Source organism: Apium graveolens, chromosome 11 (genome assembly GCF_009905375.1).
Source record: "Apium graveolens cultivar Ventura chromosome 11, ASM990537v1, whole genome shotgun sequence".
Lineage (NCBI taxonomy): Eukaryota > Viridiplantae > Streptophyta > Magnoliopsida > Apiales > Apiaceae > Apium > Apium graveolens.
The window spans coordinates 74,464,936-74,474,110 of record NC_133657.1 but is presented as its reverse complement, the minus strand read 5'-3'; the positions used below and the strand labels follow the sequence as shown (position 1 = coordinate 74,474,110).

The following is a 9,175-nucleotide window of genomic DNA, read 5'->3' as shown; positions in this document are numbered from 1 at the left end:
ATAGTTCAAATGTAACGTAAAATGTCTGTTATATTAGAGAGACACAGAATTTTCAAAATGACGTGGAATGCTGACGTGGCATGCTTACGTGGAATGATGATGTGGTAGTGTGGGGCCCACATTGATGACGTGGCATGTAGTGACGTGGCATGTAGGTCCCATTTTTATGGTGTGTTTTAAGAACCTATGGTAACACTTTTAGTAGCTAATGTAACATTTGTAAGCTAGCTACTGAAACATTTTACATTGTCTACGATAACATTTTATGAAGCTAATGTAACACTTTGAGAAATAAGAAATTGAAAATGTGCTATTGGTATTTAAGCAACCCCAAATTCAATAAAACATCCATAAAAACCAAGCCATCCAACAACCATCCTACAAGACCGTCAACCACAATATTCTTAAGTTAAATAATATTCTAAAAATTCTGCATGTTTGCTAATTAACACATTTCGCTTCGAGCCAATTAGGAGCATGTTTTACGAAAAATATATCACAAGTAGCATCTCCAGTGCTTAGTGGTAATCTTTTCCTACAAAATAAAAAAATAAAAGTGTATTGGTCAAATAATAGACAACAAAACTTATAACAATTCTGAAGTAAACTAGAAAACCTAGTTTGTTTTCTTATATCATGAAATTTTATGAAATGATAAGAAATGTTTACCTAGGGTTTTTTACAAGTCGCAATGAGACGATCTCACGATCACGAAAAGAAATTTGCAACATACCTAGAATAACAAAAAATCCATTTCTCACAAGATCAGTTGCTGCTGCAGCAGCACCCAAACCAAATATTGCATGTCAATACCATAAATATCAATCAAGAACCCACATTAACTAACACTATAATAATATGTAATAAAAAACCAATGTGTCTATTTACGCCAGTGATAACGCAGACAGGCTTTCTCTAAGCTCTGCTTTTCATCATTTCAACCATTATTTTTCGGGTTCAAGGGGACGACAAACTTGTTTAAGCCTACCATTTAAGATATTATAACCAAAATCATAGAAAACTGGAGCAAATTAAGAGAAGGGTTACTCGTGTAAATAACAAACAGATAAACCAATCAGAGTTACAGCCTTTATACACTCGCTTGGTAGCCTTCTGGCTATTAAATACCAAGTTAAGTAAACATGACATTAGATCTTTAAAATAATACATTACAGTCTAGTCATGATTGTAACTATTAATTAGCATCGACAAGTTTTTATATTTTCTCTTTTTCCTTGACCACTCTTAACTATGTATAAGATAATACGAGGACAGGAATAATAATTACCATAACAAACAGAGGCAGCAATATTTAAAGATATCACTGGCTACTAGAATACTGAAATTAATTATTTCAATAGCAACAAAGATACTAGGAAATAACAATTGAATCAACAAGAGATGAAAAATAAAGTTAGTTGAGTCAAGACGTAGAGCATCTCAGTCAAAGTTTTAAATAGAGCATCAAATAATACGGCGATTACACAAACACAACTAAACTCTACCAATAGTGTCATATCCCTAATGTTAGTTACTTTTAGTTAGACATGGCCTAAAGCAACCAAAATATAACAATATGCCGGAAAATATTTTAGAAATAAGAAGTATAACACTACAAGAATAATGTCAATAGACATCACACATTAGACATCGGTTAGCTTTATCGCTGATGTTAAAAGAAGTATTGACATTACCCCGTGTTTTTGTGATGTCTTTGTTCTTTGTAGACATCGGTTATAATTAAACCGATGTCTAAAATCCACCAAAAAAATAATAATTTCGCGCCCACCTTTTCTTTCCCCCTTAGTCAAATTTTCATTCAGTTTTAATTCTAAATTCCCCCCAATCCCAAAATTCTCCCCCCTAAGCAAATTTTGGTTCCCCCAAATCAATCTTCAGACACAAATTCAAACCTCTCTCTCTCTCGAACCTCTATCTCTCGATCGAACCTCTCTCCCCTCACAATCTCTCTGAACTTCGGCCATCATCTCACCATCACAATCTCTCGAACCTCTCTCTCTCTCTCAAACTGGAACCTCTCTCTCTCTCTCTCTCTCTGAACCCCTCTCCGCTCTCAATCTCTCCGTTAAGCCACTGTCAGTTAACCTCTCTACTTCGGTAAGTGTTGTATCTACTTGAATCGAATTAGTCTTCTCTGCATGAAGACCGGTTTTAAAAGTTGAGGATTTTTGAATTCAAAACCCTAATTTTGTAAATTGGGGTTTTTTCTAATTTGAAACCCTTATTTTTTTATTAATTTAGTGTCTAAACTTGTTACTAATACTTTTCTTCTTGGTTTATAAAGGACCTAATCTGAGAAAAAAAATTAAAGCTTTAGGTAATTTGGGTGTTTTTGGTTGTTCATTTTTTTTTTTTTTTTTTTTTTATTTTTGTAAATTGTGTAAAGTTAATGATCCTTTCATCTCTACTGATTACATAGTATTTTTTAACTTTAATCCTCATTTTTTTTGCTTTAGTTGTGATTTGTGATTTGATTTAATGTTATTTATCTAATTTTGCTTGTTATAAATGCTAATCTATTATTTTATTACGGATATGATTAGGTTTTAAATGTTTTGATTTGGTGCTTGGCGCTTTTTATAGATTTATCTCCTTTATTTTATAGACAAGTTATCGAAATTAAGTTGTTTGTATGCGCGCTCTACCTGGATACGAGAGGCTTATGAAAGTGTTACTATAGAGTTATTATAAGTTTCTATATGTTCTAGAGTGGATGATTTTCATTTTTACTTGTAAAACTGCATAATGGAACTTTACTTGAAACTAATAAATTGCCTTGTCACTTGAAAGTCTTTGAACATAAGTTTACTCTAACTGTTGAAATTGTCTTTAACTTGCAAGTTATTTATAGATGGTTATCGTTGTTATAAGGCTGGATCCGAACTTGAATGCAAGATTGAATGATTATAATAGACATTAATTTTAACGATTGTGTTCTGGTCAAATCTCAGTCAATTTGACAATGACTGTATATGCTTACAAGTTGGTGTTAGTTTTGCAAGTTAACAACTAAGATTGATCTTCCTTGTTTGCTTTTGCGAAAGTGAAACTAATTATTGTTTGTTGTTTATTAATTGTTGTAGACATATATGTTCAAGTATGACAGTGCCCATGGTTCCTGGAAGCATCATGAACTCAAAGTTAAGGATGAGAAGACCCTTTTATTTGGTGAGAAACATGTTGTTGTCTTCGGTTCAAGGTATGGTTAAATGATATAATGCTCACAATATTGTTGTTAGCCATACATGTCAGTTCTTTTCAGGTATGTTTTTATGTATTGACATGAGTATTTTCTGTGGGGAAAGTGTTTTGTATGGGAGAATAGTTTATTAGGTACTAATATTTGCCTATTAAATGTAATCTTGTATTTTGGTGAAGTAATTTCATGAAAGGTATATTGATTGGACTTCTATCTTGTTTCTCAGGGAGGTGCAAAGAAGGTCATAATATATGCCCCTAGCAAAGATGCTCCTATATTTGTTGAAGAGAAAATATTAAATGTTTGGGATCTATCTCATGTATGTAAATATGAGGTTCTAAATTGTTATTTGGTTTATAACTGAATGATGAAGCAAACTGCTCCTGGTACTTGAGTTACATGCAGTGATAGCGAGAGAACCAAAGCATTTTCGGCAGCTTGCTGTATTTTTAGTCCATAATTTTCGTATTGACAATTCTTTGCTAGAAAAGTGAGTTCTCTCCCCATTCTCCTAGTTAGTATTCAAGTAGCTGATATCCTTTGTGTAAGTTCCACTATTTTTGGATCAGTGATTTTTTTATTTTATTTCTAGACGCGGTGCTTTGATAATATGACGACTTTGTGTACTTCTGGATGCTGAAAGAGTTTACCGTGAACTGTCCACAATACTCGAGGGTGAATCTGACCTAGATTTTGCATCTATAATGGTTCAAGTTGCAAAATGAAAAATCTATAAATTGTCATAGTTATTCAGTGTAATATATACATTTCTATGTTATAACTTTTTAGTCCAGTGCTCCAGTTTCATTAGCTATGGTGTATATGGTTTTTAAAAAAATAAAGTTATGGTAACAATCAGGCAAACCAAACACCACAGTATTTTGATAATATTCCGTGTGAAGTTACCTCCCCTCTACCCAAATATAAACAAATGTAATGGTGTACATTAGAAGGTTTCGGGGTTAATGTCTTAGTGACAAAGTTTGGCATTTTTAATTTATATTGCAGGCTTTGAATTTTATTTTACTTACTTCAACTGAGTTATCACACCTTCGAGATATACTCAAAATATCCTTTGTCAATGCAGCTAGAAAAGACTTGTATCTTGCCTTGTATGCTTGGTGGTGCCATTTCTCTATTTATATTTTAACTTGTGTTATTATTTTATTGCTTTGACCCTGTGGACGTATTAATTCTTGTATGGTTGCGGGAAGAGATAACCTATACGTATACGGAGGTATGATGGAAGTTAGGGATCGTGAAATAACACTTGACGATCTATATGCTCTTAATCTCTGTAAACTTGACGAGTGGAAGTGCCTCATAGCGGTAGGTAATGACCTCTTTTGTCTTTTATTTTCTTCTGAAAATGTGGTCAAGCTGCCAATAGGCAGAGCTCATCACGCCAAAGCAAATCTATCTGGTCACATTCAAGCCTATTGATATGTTTTCAAATTAAATCATTGTATTTCGTATAATAATAGTTGCCAGATTAAAATTGCAATTTGCAACATTAGCGTTTCATTAGGGAATTTATCTTTATCTTTAGTACATAACCTTTTGTAGTCAGGTCTTGTTATGAAGCCTATGCCTTCTTAAATAACTTAAGTAGTAAATTACTTATTAAATGTCTCCTTACACCGAATTGTTCACTTTCTTCTTTATCATCCTTTGAAAAACTCTTTCAAATATTATTTTTTGCATAATTTGAAATCCTTGTTATAGCTAGTCTAATTCCGCATCTTTTTTCTAATAATCATTAATATGAGCATTAATGTTAAATGATACTCATACTTGTTAAATGTGAGTATATGAGGTCTGTGGTGCTTTGAAAGTGGTATACAATGTAAAATAATAAAATTTGCAATTCAGAGTGTTCTCTTCTTATCTAAAAAAAAATTGGCATTGATATGTTTATCTACAGACTTATCATCATGCAAGTTCTGTCATCCAGTCTCTAGTTGAAGAGTATATAAATGTTAAGTTTTTGGTTCAATTGGACAAACTCTGTACTGATACTCTTCGTTTTGGCTTGTATTATTGCGCTGGTCTTTGCTTTACATGTTATTAATATCTGATGATTATTTCAGGAGCTTTGTACTAGGCACAAATCCACAGCGGCTGAATTTCTCTCTAAGAACTATGAGACATGTGGTATGATGCACCAGTTTATATACTTGATTCAATCAGCACGGAAAATGAGACTTTGTGGGTGATAGCAGGTGAGCTTACGGGTTGTCTTTTCTTTCATTTATGTCATTTTTGTGGCTCAGCACTACATATTTGATTTGTGAGACCAAACCTTTTAAGCATGGGCTGTATTGTGAAACCAAGGAAGTTGTTTACTCAATTTCTCTTTGAACTGCCTTACTACAAGTCACCTTTGGAACCATGTAACTTCATAATATGTTAAGTTAGTTCGTATTTAAGCAGGCTCTCAGCAAATTGTTTGATTCACTATGAAATGAATATAAAATGCAGCATCCATCTTTATTTGTGGTCAAACTTAAATTTTTCAGGTCAAACATCTTTGATGCCAAAGCAGGAATTGCTCTAAATTATAACTTTGTCAAGCTTATTTCGTGGTATGACAATGAATGGGGATACAGGTAAACAATCGTTCTCATCTAATTGTGATTTACGGTTCAGATGTTTCTCTTATGAGCAAAGTTGACTGTTAAATTCCTTTACATATGTCTTTTTGGGTGGTTAATGCAGCACCCGTGTAGTTGATTTGATCGTGCACATGGCATCTGTCCAGTAAGTGGGGGATCGTACTTGCTTGCTTGGGATAAAGCGGCTTGCTCATCTTGTCCTCTGTAGTTGTTAAGATATCTAAATAATGGGAACTTATATGGGCCCTTGCTGTCTTGTGTAGAGAGGATTTGTGTCTCATATTTTGAAGAGTGTTCAAAACAGGATAGTGAAAAAACTATCTTACAATTTTCATTAGACTGAATGTCTTCAGTTGGTTTCTGGAGAATGTAATAGTTTAGATTTCAGATCATATGTTTTACTATTTTGGTTGATGTTCTTAGACAACAATTACACAATTAGTGCTGTAAAACTTTACACAATTTGGTCTATAAACTTCTTACACATCACTTTCAATTAAGAAAAGATGATGTCAAAAAAGATAATGTACATCACTTTAAGGTAAAAACTGATGTCAAAGAAATCCAGGTTCAAGTCTAAATGAAACATAGAAATTACTTTGTTTAAGATAAAACTGATGTCAAGTAACATTATAAACATCACTTTTAACCAAACAAAACTGATGTCAAAAAACACAATGTACATAAGTTTCAGACAAACAACTGATGTTAAAGACTAACATATTCAAGTCTAAATGATACATAGACATCACTTCATTCTAGAAAACACTGATGTCTATAAGCTAAATTAGATATCACCTTTCATTAAAGAAATTGATGTTTAATATGTCATTTTACATCACCTCTGTCAAAATTATCGATGTTTTTGTGACAAAAAACATAGCTCAATATATGTTTAATATGTTTTAATAGGTATAATTTAGTTATTAAATAATTTTGTTATAGAATTTTTTGTAAAAAATCATCACATAGACATCAGTGTTTTTCACTAAAATCGATGTTTTTGTGACAAAAAACATAGCTCATGATATGTTTAACATGTTTAATTAGGTGTAATTTAGTTATTAAATAATTTATTTATAGCATATTATGTAAATAATCAACACATAGACATCTGTTTTTTTAACTAAAATCGATGTCTAATCGAGTATAGACATCGGGTATTCACCGATGTCTAGAATAGACATCACCGACATCAACATCGGTTGGGAAACATGATAGACATCGGCCAAAAAGCGATGTCTATGGACTTTTTTCTTGTAGTGTAACCAGGTAAGTTCAGCAGTCGAAGGCAAAAGGGTTATCTTTGGAAATTATAGAAGAATGAACTTTGAATGATATTGTACAATCCTCCATACAGATACAGATGTATAAGAACAATCTTAACCAGTAACATGATACAACTTCAATTTTAAATGCTTTTAGTTTACAACAACCATTTGCTCCATGAACCATTAATCAATCCCCCCCTCCTCCTTGTTATGACTTCCAAGTTTATACGCATGAATAAATGCACTAAAGACTAAACATCAAATTTTGTAACTTTGTCAATGCATAACTGATGGAAGATCTGAACCAATAGATTAGTGTACAGGATATAATTTAAGGACATGCACTCCAACTTCCAGCAACATTTATGCTAATGATTTAGAGGGAGAGAAGGACTTACTGATATTCCCAACAAGGTGCTGGTAGTGAATAAAGTCAAGAAACTTCCTCCAAACTGAAGAGAATTTTTTAAATTGATGTTCGAGAGGTCATATTTTTAAATTGCATGAAAGAGAACTATAGATGCTGCATCATTTACCACGCCTTCCCCAAATACTAAACTGTACAACAAAGGTGTCTCTTCTTGATTAAGAATCTGATATCAAGAGATGTACAAGTTAAATTTTTATTCTATATCTGAACAAAATTGCCACCCTGGAAAATCATCCATACCTGCAAGGTGCATACACTGTCTATAGCCGAAAAGATTGCTCCAATTGCTTCAAAATAACATACTTTGAATTACAACAAGTCCATATTTGAGTTCAGATGAGAAATAAGATGAGATAATGCAAGCAAACAACAAGTACATAATTTTGTCTTTCAATTAGCATTAGACATTACATATAAATCAACAATTATTTCAAGTCATCTGTCCAAATCATTTTCCTCTTGAAAAATATATACAGACTTTATAATTAAAAAATTATCATTATTATTAACAGAAGTACTAACACAATTAATGAATAATTTGTCCAATTAACAAATAACTTGTGTTTATTGTAGATATATTCAGCTAGCCTTTACAATGTCAGAATAACAACAAATGAAAAACATTAGGTAGAGAAACAAAGAACTAGGGAAAAAATAGAAGACCATATCCTTCACAAGGACTGCATTCACTTTTTCCTGCCACATTTTATGCCCTCCATAAAAATAACTCTCTTTGTATAATTTCACGAATGACAAAGATGCGGTGAGAACGAACAAGAACATCTCGTATCCCATCTCTCTTTCTCTCTCTCAGGTACAAGAAGAAGAAATGTAGCATGAACTCGCACAAAAGAAACGAAGAACGTAAATCAAATAAACATCAAAATGAAAAATAAAAACTAAATAAATATAAAAACGAAGACCTACAATCGAAATACCTTAATTCAAAACTTTAAAACGCAAATCCCTAATTAAACACCTGAAATTAGAGAGAGATGGTCGAGATAAAGATATATATATATATAAATAAAGAGAAAGAGAGAGAGAGAGAGAGAGAGAGAGAGAGATTAGATGAAGAACCAAACATATAATCTTAAGAACCAAAGCCTGCACCAAAATCAATTGAGCCCTAATTTGATGAAAAAATCAATTAACCTTAACTATTCAAAGTACAAATCTCTAATTATATAAAAATAGGGGGTGACATAGTGAAGGTAGTAGTGAGAGAGAGAGAGGGGGGGAGGTGAGTGAAGGTGTTCTGCAAGAGTGAAATGAACGGCTTTTGTAAATATTGCTGAAAAGTTAGGCGGCTCTCTCAAACTTGTTAAAAAAAATGGGCAGGTTTTTTAGCCCGCTCCACCTGGTGGCCAAAATTTTGAATATTTTATTATTCTTATAAATTTATATATTTATACTTCAATATATACTCCTTTTCTTCTTCTCTTTTTAAAAATAATATACTCTTTTTCTTTTAATTTTATAAATTTATATATTCATTTTTTTTAATTTTAAAACCTACATATCAAAGCTTATATTTAAAATTATGGGAAAATTTGTATTGTGTCTATTTTTTATATATAATTATTTAAATTTGTGAAAATAAATTATTTAAAATTTTAATACTTTCAAAATTATTATT

General features: G+C 32.1%; 1 long non-coding RNA gene across 4 annotated transcripts; it reads right to left on the bottom strand.

Annotated features, from left to right (window-relative positions):
• Window positions 1-335: 335 nt before the first annotated feature.
• On the bottom strand, window positions 336-8,874 carry LOC141698258 (uncharacterized). 4 transcript variants are annotated; one of them, XR_012565026.1, is made up of 5 exons: window positions 8,200-8,874; window positions 7,777-7,823; window positions 7,505-7,699; window positions 670-733; window positions 336-535 (listed from the first exon to the last, which is right to left on the bottom strand). It is a non-coding gene; the product is annotated as an uncharacterized LOC141698258 (long non-coding RNA). The 4 variants fall into 4 exon arrangements; XR_012565028.1 differs by lacking the exons at window positions 336-535; window positions 670-733 and having other exon boundaries at window positions 7,160-7,699; window positions 8,200-8,377; window positions 8,475-8,874; XR_012565027.1 differs by lacking the exons at window positions 336-535; window positions 670-733 and having other exon boundaries at window positions 7,160-7,699; window positions 8,200-8,515; window positions 8,617-8,874.
• Window positions 8,875-9,175: the final 301 nt, after the last annotated feature.